General features: G+C 41.5%; 1 long non-coding RNA gene across 1 annotated transcript in view; it reads right to left on the minus strand.

The window, feature by feature from the left end:
- Nucleotides 1-13938, minus strand: part of LOC139698387 (uncharacterized) — a 312741-nt gene that overhangs the window by 126361 nt on the left and 172442 nt on the right. The window contains exon 3 of the long non-coding RNA XR_011702912.1: nt 11950-12046. This is a non-coding gene — a long non-coding RNA (uncharacterized lncRNA). The remainder of the gene's footprint in view (nt 1-11949; nt 12047-13938) is intronic.

The following is a 13938-nucleotide window of genomic DNA, read 5'->3' on the forward strand; positions in this document are numbered from 1 at the left end:
CAACCCCAAACCTTCGCCCCCTTTCATCCTCTTCCACCCTTTTACGCACCACCCTACGGTCTCCACAACACTTCCAACCCCCTTCGCTGCCAACTCGTCCCGAGGTATCTCTGTCGAGGCGTGTCCGATGGATACGGGAGTTGCGTGGGGGGGGGGGAGAGGGCAGGCTGGGGATAGGACAGGTGGGAGGGTTTGAGGGTTCGGCAGCTTGGGAAGGGGGATGAGAACGAGGGTGGTTTGTTTTGGGGGGCAGGGGGTTGGGTTTGGAGGAGTGGGAGGTGGACCATTTTCGCGCGCGTTGCTCACCAGGCGACCGACCGAACGATCGCTCGCTCCATTCTGAGGGACTCAACCACACATGAGTGGACCACGCGCTTCTCCTTCGCCAACTCCTTTCTCCTGCCCTTCCTCCTCCTTCTCTCTTGCCTTCCCTCCTCCCCCTCCCCCCGCCATTGAATCCAGCCCATCGTTGCGTCGACAATGTCGTTACCCTTCTTTCGAGGCGATCGAAACTCTCTTAACCTATAAAATGTTCGAGAGATTGGTCTAAAAAAAGGGGGAGCAATCGAAAAAATAAATCCTCAGTTTCATCCAGCTAATCAAGTCCCAAATGACGAATTTGCAGGCGGCACACGCCGTGAGTGCTTAAGTCGATTACACCTTCCGTACCCCAACCAATTTTGGAACCTGACCCGAACGCACAAGTCGCTCGGATTAGTCAGGTTGGAGAGTGAGCTATCGCTGACTCAACCAAAGAGTGCCCAGCTAGGATTCCGTCAGGAGCACACACAACTATCTTGAAATATTTTCAATGAATATCGAAAGGCGTACAATGACGTCAGACATCTCTGGAATATTTAATAAGCCAATCACAACAACATTTGAAAACAAAAATCACAGCCAAAGATTAGCAATGGTTTTTTCCCTATTTGACTTCTCAATTTTCGTATAATCATTTCATACCATCTTCTTAAAGCGTAGAATCAATGTAAATACAGGTGAACAGGTACATTTATTAGGGAAGTATAATGTAAAATGCTAACATTTTTATTGATCACATATGGAGCATACTTAAGCAATCAAGTAGAAATGAAGGAAATAAACTGATACAATGTATAAAATAATTGCTATGATAAAATTACCAACGGTAAATGCTAGCTAAAGATAAAAAATAGCATGATTTTCCGTGAACATGGAAAAAGTGAAATGTAATACAATTTTCGGAATTCAAATTAAATAATAAGCTGACCCTCCATAAGGGAGGTTTATATTTTCCACACAGCTAGTCTGTGAGCAATTTAATAATTCCTTCCGAATTAGTTCGTACTGCGGCAAATCATTAGAAATAGATCATATCGGTGCGCATAGTCACCTAAACGACGCGGCTGGAATTGCATGCTGAGAGGTTAGTTGAAGATTCAAGATGCAGTAAGTTTTAATTCATTTCTTCACGTCCAACACACTTACATACCGCTTGAAGGAAGATTAGTGGAGGGAAAATTCCAATGACGACCAGCCTCAGCTTTAATTATTGTTCCATGAACTACCATTAGGTGGCGGTTGAGATTAAATGATAACACTCATAGTACGATTCTATAAATCGCAAATAAAGTATTATCCAGGTGATCCAACAAACTTACCAATGGAAGGACCTCAAAGAACAAAAATCCGTTAAAACGACAAGTTTTACTGTCGTTTTTTACATGGATATATCTCTATTTACTCAGTGGAGAACTGAAGACGCCATTAGAGAGACCATATCAGGTATGGGTAGAAATGCATTCCTCTTCTACCTATTCCTACATTACGGTAAGCGCGCTCCTCATCTCATCGTGCTCGTGGCTCAGCCTAATTCAGAGGGACTCCTAAAGATATTTGTTCTTCTGAAAATTGCTTTTAGATTTTCCTCAGCCCTTTCATATTACCGGAATAATTTCATAACTAAACAACGCAGATGAAAGCAAAAATCTGGTCACTTTTGCGAGAGTAAAAGCATAATCTTTGTGTCCCGCAATGAGCACTGGATTCGCCTTCTTGCTTGTTCGTACACGGTCGCCTTTTTACGCTTTGTTTTACACCCCGTGTTCCCTTCCACCCCACGCTCTTTGTTAGCCCTTCCTCTCCTCCTTCATCTCCTTTCCCCTCTCCGCATTATTTCTCTCCGTCGTTCCCCCACGTCCACCTCTCCTCGCCCTTCCCCCGCACGCCCTTCGTGCCCATAATTCCCGTCTCTCCCCCGACAACGCACTCGCCCCATCCCATCCCCTGCCGCCTTCTCCGTCCCTCCTCCGTAGGGGTTGGTCCCAAAAGCCATTACCCGCCGCCGAACAACCTGCCCCGCCTCCTCCCCATATCACCTCGTCGTCCCCCCACCGGTGAGGGAGACGAGCAGCAAAGGGGGAGGCGGGGAAAAATAACAAAGTTTTTTAGTGGGAATGAGGGGGTGGGATAATGGAGCCAGTGCGTTGACTAGGGGAAGGGGAGAAGGAGGTCGTGTGAGGGTGGATGAGCCGCCATGTGCGCTGTTTTTTTCCGACATTAAAACAAAAGCACAAGAAATGGGTTGGAAAAAATCTTTTCTTGTGTCGTTTTTTCAACAAATATTTTTATTTCCCTTTCCCTTACCTATTTTCTTTGTTTTTTTTTCATTTCACTTTTACAGAGACCGGGTAGGGAGAGTTGGCTGCGTAATCGGAGTTTTAATTCGATTTTCTCGCGGAATTTCCGGTCGCACGGGTTTTTTAGTTCACGCGTGCGTTGCGGTGTTCCGTCAGGAAACTTTTTTTAGATATTTTTCCATGTTGATGCAGTTGTCGTGATTTAGACCAGAAGTTTTGAAGTCTTCTGTGAGATTATGGAACACTCCAGGTGGACTATTAGTCATACGAGTATCTTACCAGGTACTGGTCAGAAATATGAGAGTTTTCAGTTTATGTTTTGTGAACAAGTTTTATGATATCAATTAGGTGAATGATTTCACGTGGAACACCTATGCCGTTAAGGCAGAGAAGACTGACGCAGGATACATATTAGTCTGCAAATCATCAAATAGCAAAAAAAGATATGTAAAACAGAAGTAGCAGTTCACCTGTTCTATTTTATCCAAATGTCTTATACACCTATTTATAATCCTTGAAATGTGCACAGAAATTTAAGAGTGACATTTTTATTCAATTAATCACATCAAACATACCAATAGCTTAGCCAAATATTATAGGCAGAAGGTCTTTAAAATCGTGTGCAATGTAAATCTTTCATTAATTATTTTATTTTGATCGAAGTGTCAAAATACATTATGACAAAATTTGGCATATATGTAGGTGGGACAATGTACCTTATTCATAAATTTTTACGACCACTCATCAAAACTTTTAAATGGATCGTGTTTTTTGATGTCACGGAAAGATTTTCATTGAAGGAAGATGATAGGCAGAAATTGGTTGATTTTGAAATGTGGCCGTGGAGAAGAATACATAAAGGTGAAGTAGACTGGAAGGAAAACAAACGAGGAAGTGCTAGGAATGGTGGGAGAGAAGAGGTAATTGTTGGGGGAAATCCATATGAATATGGATGCAAAGCGTTTTGATTGGTGATGGGATTTTAAAGGTGAAGATACAGAGGGGAAAATTTTAGGCAACCGAGGAAGGGGTATAGATATACACGTAGGATAGACTTGTTTAATGGAATGAAGGGAGGAAGTGTGCGAAATCAAAAGGGTTCCTATTATAGTTTTGGATATAAGGTTGTGCTTTGTTGGGGGAAGTATAGAAATGTATCATTGCACCGCTATATTCATCCAAAATCTACGTTAAAAGTTAGATTCTACCCTTTCGGTAGGATACCAAATAATAATAATTGAAATTCTTGAAGTTTTAGGATTTAATCAAAATGAGCGCAGAAATCTTGATTATTAATAGAACTAATTTTAAATGCATACATATGCGGTATTCTAAAATAAATAATATACTTAGGAGTTATTACTTTTATATTGATAGATGCTAACATTTCGTCTCGAAACGTGTTACCGAATCAGGGAAATGAAAAATTTTGTGACTTAAATTTTCTCTCTTCCTGAATAACTGAAAACTTTTTCCTATCCAGGAACCCATTTCCGAATAATAAATACGGATTAACTGGCATCGGACATTTTACTGGCGGGTTTTTGTGTGTGTTGTAACAGAGGGGGTGAGTGAGTGACCGCCTGCCGCGACCAGCCTCCTTAAGGGCTTCGCGGTTTAATTAGCAGGGGTGCAGAGCTTCACAGCCGGCCTCCTCTTATGACAGATGACAGAACGAGGGGTGTCAGGTGTTTGCGGAACATCTGTCACGTCTAGCCGTCGGGAACTTACGCCGTTTATCATGTCACTTTGCCCAGAGTGACAAAGAATTAATCCAAGGTTAATTTGAGGGGTGGATTCAGTGGAATGATTTTTTAAGGCCGGCCGCCAGGACAAAGGCCCTAGAATTTTGCTTTCAAAATGATTACCCCCATTCCCGTACACATTGATAAAGCTGACATCGAGCATCAACGATATCACTTTTGGAATGGGTATACTATTTTCAGTCATCTAATTTTTTCTTGATATGGGACAGAGGGTAACTTAAAGTATTCCACTTATATAGAGGACTGTTCAACAATTAGTGATTGGAGGTTTTTACAACCATAAAACATTTTTGGGCAAATATCTAATTTTATACTACATTGTTAGCTTAATGTATTATGTATATATACGGTAATTCGTCAGCGATTGTTGAAAGATTCAAACAACTTCAATTAAGTCGATTCAATTAAACGTAAGTGTATTTCCAGGAAGAGTAGTCATTAATTACTTAAAGTAACCCTGATGCATGTTTTTTAGTGATTTTATTATTACGTAGATATTAAAAAACGGGATTAATAGAGTAAGCAGTCTCTGATATTGCCTAAAATTACCAAAACTGGAACATATTTAAGAGTTTTACTTCTATGAAATTTTCAGTACGGTATTATATTAGTGTTATTGTATTCTTGTTCATTAAATATGGCACTAATGCATGATTATAACAACGAAGACCGAGTTCTTATCGTTTATTCTCATGTCCCGACAAGTACATAAAAATCTAATTACAGATGTTTCCTCAAGAATGTAAAAATTATAAAATACAATAAAGATTTAAATCCCTTTGTTCCACTCGAATAGGCGTCGTTGGAAATAGATCGGGAAAAAAACAAACAAAAGTTAGATTGAGGTTACCGCTAGCATTTTGGCTTAGGATCCAGGTTTGCGAAAGGCTATACGAACTGCTTCGCTCCATAGATAGCATCCCCTTCGGGGTTATGCCTTGGGAAACCATCACGTATAAGCACGGAAGCCATCAGGAGAGCAAACAAGGTTCTTCTAAACAATGCGCAAACTGTCTATCCTTGCATAATTCCTTTTTTCATTCCCGTCACTCTAAAACCGATCAGCTAGGGAACGACCTGTCCTCACATCATCCCTGCCCTGATATTTTATTTACCCTCCGTCACCCTGGCAACGTGTCGTTCCCTTCCCCCCCGCCCGCAAACCGAGAGCGTCACACGGGCGGACATGACGGAATGCGCGCACCCTTCCTGCCCCCGCCCCCTCCAAACCCCCCGGTCCCGCACGCGCCAACCAACTTCATCTCTCCGCACGCACTAAAGGGAAAGCTGCCCTCGGCGTACGCGCGCAGGATTTTTCGTCACACAGTTGGGATCCGATTCTCCCAAGGGACTCAGTTCCCCCATATAAGTTCTCCGGCTCCGCTTAACACCGGACACATTCCGGAAAGAAGGACACCTCAACTATGCCACATTTTTATGGGGACAAATTTTTCAATTCGCTTCCGCCTCGATGCTTCCTATTCTTTTTCGATTTATCGATTGCATCGAGGGGCACCGCTTAAATCGACCATAGATCGGCGTGTGCGTTTGCGCGTGCAGTGTGGACAAAAGAATGGGATGGGAACCAAAATCGAGATTGCTTGGGCGGGTGTTTGGAGGAGAGAGTAGGGGGAGGATAGGATTGGGACGGGAAGAGAGAGAGAGAGGGGGAGAGGGAAGAGAAATGGGAGGGTGAGGCTGAACGGGACGACAGAATGAGTTTGATTCACTGCTGCGGTCCTCGCCCGACCGTTAAGACGAGGAGGGAGGATTGGCACAGGAAGGTGCATGTGGAACGGGTCGTCCTAGCTGCTAATACCGCGAGTGCCTAGCAAGGAGTCCTTGGCGAGGTCGAGGACCTGAGCATGGGAAAGCGTAGGCGTGAGAAAATTTCAAAGGATACGGAAAAAATAAATAAAAAACTTTACTTTGGACTCCAATGCTTTTCAGTAGACGAATAAATAACTGTTTCAGGAAGTAAATCATTCTCTTCGTCTCCAGAGATGAAGTCAAAATCCTGGTCTTGCTTTTTACAGAAAGGAATTATTTGATGGGAGATGTTCTTTTATTTTTTATTTTTCTTATTCTATAAATTTATTCACTATCAAAACACATTTTAATTTATAAAAGAGTTTAGGCCATCATGAGGGAAAATCCCCCTAATTGGTCTTATTCGTAACTGAAAATCTTGTAAAATATGACAAACTGAAATGATGAAAAATAGCAATTACGCAAATGCTAACCGCATTATGACATACAGACTCATTTTGCGTCCATATTTTTTAGCACAAAGGTTTTCCAAGAAAATAAGTGGGGATATTTAGGTATGGTGCATTTTTCATGCGAGAGCGAAGTAATTAGATGCATTTATGGAATTTTCCTCCGTAGCAATATGAACGATATCGTTACTTTTTGCCGCAATAATTTACTTTAAAATACTTTTATTTTATTAAGCTTTGGCCGCAAACTCTGGAAATATCTTCAATTGAGAGAGGACTCCATTTCTTTTAGGGGGGGGGGGAGAAACGGTTCAAGCTTTAGCAGAATAATTTCGGAGTTGCAATAACAGGAAGTGATATTTTTTTCCTCGAAAGAGACCGTCTTACCCTCTAGCATTCTAATCCTTTTTACCTGAAAGTTCTCCTCTGAAATGAATTATTAATTTCAACCGTAAAAATTTAAATCTCTTTATTTAGTAGAAATGAGGTTTATCAAAAGGAAACGGTCTTCAAACGCTGCGAACGCATATGAAACCATATTTTTTCAAAAAGTTAATAATTTTTTAATTAGTTCTCCTTTCTTTAATGTTATACCTAAAAAGAACTGGAAGGCATCGAAGAAAATAAACCAACAAGTGAATTGCAGAATTTGAGGATAGTAGCGAAACTGCCATCTAGGGGAGAGAGATAATTAAGCAAAGAAGAGCTCAGACAAAAGGAGTTTAAACGTCTCATTGAATATGGGTACTAAGTTTATGGCTACCATCGGCAAGCCAAGCAAAGAAGGAGATAACATTGGATACTCAGTTGATTCAATTTAATTACATTTACAGTAAGGATGACGAGAATCTTCAAATTTTCTACATTTAAGTTCCCTTTTTCATACTACTAATCGATTCTTGTGCCCATCGGCCGGATCGTAAATACCTTCAAGTGCCAACTATAGATACTTTCCATAGCCATTCAACCAGTGAGATTCAGGCCGGTTTTATGGAAATTAGTCATGTATTTTCGAGAATGACGAAGGATAAGGCCGATTTATCTTACAAATAGAAACGAAAATGTAGCCAAATCCATTCAGTTTCCTGTTTTATTTTACCATCAATGTTAATTGCTGACTGAACCAGACTGGTACATCGGTTTTCGTTTGGCTGGAACCCAAGTACATGAGGCGATACCTTTACATACAAAGTTTAATGGCACACTTAAACGGCTTTCCATTCCATCTAGAAGAGATGATGTTATTAAATTAGCATAAAACATGAAAACAAAGCAAATAGGTTGAATCAGTATTTCTTCAAATTTATGGCAGGCTTCGACTATCAAGCATTTTCCAATGCGCCGCCTTTAAATGTGATTGCTGCAGTTTTTCGTACAGTCTGCCGTAGAGAAAAAAGCGAATAGTGATAACATCGTAAGTAAGATGACGTTTTTTACCCTCGTGAAGGTTCTGAAGTTTAGGCTCCCAGATGAACAACAAAAAGGAAATCAATCCCTTAGTGTAGGTTAAAAAAGGCAGGTGATGTATACATAATAAGGAATACATAATAGTCTCGAGGAACCATAACTTTACATATATTTTCCACTAATTCATTCCGCCAAAGTCACTGTCCTAAGTTCATTCATTGGACCTCTCACGCCCATCCCTCTTCTTCTTCAATATGGGTAAACTTCGCTGGCCTGGCCCACAATTCCCTACACTAACACCCTGGTGTACGAATTCAATTCGAGCTGAGGAACTAGCTCTTTGTTTCCCTTACTGCGAAGTGGATAAGAAATTTAAAAAAAATGGAAGGGAGATGGAGTACCAGGATGGGTGTTCGTAAAGCCGTCGTGTTCTTGCCTTAATCTCTCAATTTTCATGGCTTCCCTTCTTTTCCACGCGCGAGAAACGGAAAGAAGAGCGTTTCGGGATGAACTTCCTCATTTTTTCAAAACGCCGCCCTCTCCCTTCCCCCACCACCACCTTCGTCTTTATCTATTTCCCACCCCCTCAGATCCCTCCTTCCCCCCATTCGGAACAACTTTTCGTGCCCGCACTACTTCTTCTACCCCCCACCCCAAATCCGTCTCCGAATCCTCCTTTACTCGTTCCATTCTTTCCTCTCCAAGTCTCGCGATCCTCCCACCACCCTCCCCTCTCTCCTAGGCCCCCTTAATCCACCGTTCAACCCACTCTCTCCCCGTGCCATTAAAATCCGATACTCCCCGTGCCTTAATCTCTCCCTCAGCGGGGCACCTATTTCAGAGGATTTCCGGATTCCAGGGAGGGCCTCTCCCTCGAGGGGAGGGGGGAGGAGTCGAGTGAGCGGTGGCTGCGTTCATCTGTTTCCGCCCATTGAACCTCTGCCCCCAGATCCCATCCCTCCACTTACATACTTTCATCTTCCGGATATCGGGGAAGGGCTTTTTCGAATTCCTCCACCTAGGATGTCTTCCCCTTTCGAAAGGATACAGTATGTAATTAATATCCGTGATACACGACGTTTCAAATTCCAGATACGTAAGCCAATCCTTGGCACTACTTACAAATCAATCAAAAAGAATATACGATGTAGTTTCCTGCTTTACTTTGTGGAAGTGATCCATGACTCAAAGAGTACGCTCTCTAGTTTCACATAAAATACTTATTAATGTCATATGATTTTATTTATTTATATTTTATTTATGTCACAAAATATTTTCCTGATGATGACGCTGCAAGTTGAAATCTAGTTTGTCTAAATGAATATTTTATGTGGAAATGCAAAGGATATTCTTTGAGTCAATCAAAAAGAAGGTATTTAAACATGATAAACAACGATATGGAACAAATAGCTTATTTTTATGCGTGATATGGTGGAGGTCGAACATAATAATGACAAAATGATAAGAATTTTCCATAAAATATTGATTTATTGCAAGACCGGTTCCGATGCACAGAGTACATAATCTTCAGGCACAAATTGCAATCAAGTGTCATCTTATATAAATTTAAAAATGTATATAGGGCGGCACTTGACAGCAGTTTGAAAATGAAGATGATGTAGTACATACAGGGTCCGTACTAAAGGTATCATGACTGGTTCGCTTTAGCCTCAACGGAGCGGTGGATGGGGGGTCCCACCGGTCGCTCAGTAGAGGGGTCCCCCACCACTCAGGCGCACTTTAGTTGTCACCTCCGGGCATGCGTTGAGACAGGAGGTGGATTTTTGTGACGTATCATTGCTTGTGGTGTCGTCACGCCAGCATGGAGCGCACCGTCGAGCAACACTAAGCTGTGAAGTTTTGCGTTAAACTCGGAAAAATCCGTGTCGGAGACCCTTAAACTCATTAAACAGGCTCATGGGGATGATGCCATAAGCCGCACAAGAGTTTTTGAGTGGCACAAAATGTTTAAGGAAGTCCGGGAGCTCGTCGAAGACAAGCACCGCGTCGGACGCCCGACGACCGCTCGAACCGATGCTCAGGTGGCCAAAGTGAAAAACGTTTTGGACTCTGACAGGCGTTTAACCATCCAGTTTCAGTGAGGAGACCGGCCTTTCAGTGGGAACCGTCCACACCATTGTAACATAGGATCTTGCGATGAGGAAAGTGTGCGCGAAGCTGGTGCCGAAAGTCTTGAGCGAGGAACAAAAACTGTCGCGGGTGGAAATTGCGCAAGAAATTTTGGACTGCGTCCAGGAAGATGAAGATTTTCTCGACAACGTTATTACCTCAAAGGATAGCTCAAAAGGAACTCAAAGGATATTGGTTCGACTCCATCGAGGCGGTTCAAGCGGCGACGATATAGGCTCTCAACAATATTCCGGAAATCGACTTCCAGCGGGCTTTTGACGAGCGGCAGACGCGCCGAACTAAGTGTATCGATGCAGGAGGAATGTATTTTGAAGATTATTAAGTGATTATAACGATAAATGCATTAAATTTTGATTTTTGGAATCAGTCCCGATACCTTTTGTACGGACTCTGTAGAAACAAGCCGTGTAATAAATCAATACATAGTGAACATGTGTCATCATTTGTTCATTAATATGAAGCTAAGAAATAACACTCACTCCACAGGTATAAAATAGTGATCGTGTTTGACGATAAAATAAAATTCATGAAATGTTTTTCTCTTCCATTTCGTTTTTGCCACATGCTCTTTAAGTACACTCACCTTATGAATTCTGCAAAATATATTTTTGGTATCATAAAAGCTAGAGCAGATTCATTGGGCTGCGTCCAATGTTACATGCAAATTTTCAAAAAGATAAGGTCTGCAAATGAATTTCGCCAGGATAAATCGAGAAATATTTATGTATTTGCATTAAAATGAATTTAGTACAATTTTTCCTCCGATTCGATTCAAATGAGTGCCTACGAACATTGTTTCGAGAGCATATAACGAATGAAGGTAAACACGAAATATAGTCGTTTTTGAAATGTTTTCTGGAAATGAAACCATTGCAAAAGAATAGCAATCTGATGGCTGTTGCTGAGCTGTTTCATTGCAACGGTTTTGTTGTTTTTTCAGTTTCAGATTCATTCAGAACATCCCCATCCAATTCACTAAGACCGTAACGGGAGATAATTTTATTCTATGCAAATTTTCATCATTTCTTCCAACACTATTTTCTGTTGAATTAGCAGGTAGTGAATCACAAACGATTCGATAAGTAAAAATGAGCAGGGCGCATTTCGAAACGAAAACAATGTCTGAGCTTGAGGCACCAATTCGAACTAATACCCCCTGAACCCTACCGCCCTATCCCTGCAGTCAAGAGCACACTTCGCTCTAACGTTCCATTTTATAGACCCATCACTTCCCAACGCATTTCGACCACATTTCCACTCACTCCTCTCCCCCTTGCATTCTTTTCCAGCCTTCGCTCCTTCCTCACCGTCCCTTTTTTCGTCTACCATCATTCCAACACTCCAAGTCTTTCTCCTCTAACTCTCTCTCTTATTCCATTATTCCTCCCTTGACATCCTTCACCCCACGACCCCTGCCATAGAAATGTTTGAACTTCCCTTTAAGTTACTCAAGGAAACCGCTGTTATTTTCTTGAATGTCTACACATCGGAATAAACTCCGCAGTTTTATTTGATCTCGTCCATCTGGGCGCCGTCGTAAAAAATCGTAAAATGATCTTCGTGCCTGTTTGCATTTTGTCGTCTTCTCAATGTTCCAGGTCGTTACGAAAACGCAACGAAAGTTTTAGGGGTTTCACATTCCCCTTCCCCGCTCCTCGCGAAGTGAGACCGCCTGGTCTGAATGGTCACAGACTGACCTCAATCATTGTTGTTTCTTTGACTAAATATAATGGCTGCTAAATGTTTACTGATGTTACCTATGGAAAACCAGAAAAAAAATCTACTCACTCTTAACACCAGGAAAGGAGAACATTTAAGTTGTTTTCAGCATACATTTTCCCATCATGGATCTAAAGGAAGGATGATGATCTGTAGCCTCGCTCAACTGTAAAAAAAAAGAAAGAAACCTTAAACCTGAGAACAAAACTCGAGAAACATTAAACCATTTTATGGAATACATTTTTTGATGATGTTTCATTATTTTTACCGAAATAAGAGACGAAGTGCATGAAAAAGATTAAGCATAAATTCTCAAAATCAAGTGTGTTATTGGTCCGAAGCCACACGCCGTGCATTATAATATCGCTTAAATGGCATTATGCTAATGACTACAACTATCGTCACCTTTCGCCGCAAGGCAAACATATGTGTTTGGCCTATCCCTCTGGCAATCATTAATCTTCGGGTAGATTTTTAGTGTTTTGTTTAATAATAATAATAATAATAATAATAATAATAATAATAATAATAATAATAATAATAATAATAATAATAATTATTATTATTATTATTATTATTATTATTATAATTATAATTGGGCCCGTTCGAGCAGGATCGGGCAATTTATTATTACAATTTGTTTTTTGGGGTGCCTTATGTTTAAACCCCCAATACAATTTCGTAAATTTTACAAAATACAAAATATGAGTTACATGCCATTCCTTTCCGTTACTCTCCCCGTTCTTACTTTATCTTTTGTTAATAAATCTTTCCAATATTTTCCTAATCGGTTCCTCATGTAGGTATTGCCCAATTAGTGTTTTGTTTATGTAGTTTACATTATGTGTAGATTAATTTAGTTTATAAGGTAGGTATTGTATGTATTCACTCCAGTATGGATACATAATGATGGCCAACGATTAATAGTATTAAATTCCAACATGAAGTGCAGAAGACATCAGAAAATAACCACTGAAACTTTTGAAACTCTTCGGCGGCCGTTGATTAGGCATGACAAATGAGGAACAGCCTCGCCATCCAAATAAGATACTCAATTAGATGTCGTGGTGGGAGCCCCTTAGTAGCTGGTTTCTGATATTATCATGAGCATTGATGCCGAAGGGTGATTTTTTTACGAAATTTGGACTAGACGCATGGATAATTCCTGATATTTTGGTTCTACGATATGCAATAGAAAACTCTGATGAAACAGTTAAATTAACACTGGTATTATGACATTACACATACATATATAAACGAAATTCATAGGCATTCGTGAAAATGATTCATCGAATCATATCTGCCGATAGCTCGTCTCGCTATGCGGAACTTGAAAAAATGTATCAGCATGTACCCGAATGGGCATGCGCTGCGAGATTAAATCCATCTCCCTAAGGCAAAAGAACCCCAATACGGTTGAATGGACCTCTTTCTTACATAATTCAAGACCCATTAAATCGAGGCGGTTTCCTTTCTCGGACATCAGCTGTTTCTGCCCCTTTTTCATGAACGCGGTCACGCCTACCCCATCGTCTAACGATGCGCCCTACTTCATTCGGGGTACAGTCCTCTCCAAACTTCGCTAATCTTCATCAGGTTGTTTAGAATGAAGTTTCTACAGTTTCCATGCAACGGTGGGGTGGCGGGAACCGCTACTACCCCGGACAGATAAACGAAAGCCTCCCCATTGGAGGGCGATATCCCACCCTCACCGCCCTCCTCTCGCCGCCTTGAAATTTCCACACACGAGAGCACACACCCCCTTAGAACCCTCCCATTCATTCACTTTGTACCCTTCTATCTGCGTTTCCCTCTCCCACTCTCCTCCCTCGGCGCTACTTTGAGACCCTGTGATGGCGTTTGCACCGCTCGCCCCTCTACCTCCCTCGCGCCCTCTCATCTCCTTATCTTCCCTCCGATCGCATCCCCAAAACGCTGCTTATTTATATTCCACTCGTCGGGCTTCAAACCGCATCCAAATAAATGCTTAGGAAAAAGAAACTCCCTCTCCCCCCCCCTCCCGCCCATTCCGCTGTTCACCACACTTCTGGCTCCCTC

This window comes from Hetaerina americana, unplaced genomic scaffold, assembly GCF_022747635.1.
Source record: "Hetaerina americana unplaced genomic scaffold, ioHetAmer1.1.p SCAF_84, whole genome shotgun sequence".
NCBI lineage: Eukaryota > Metazoa > Arthropoda > Insecta > Odonata > Calopterygidae > Hetaerina > Hetaerina americana.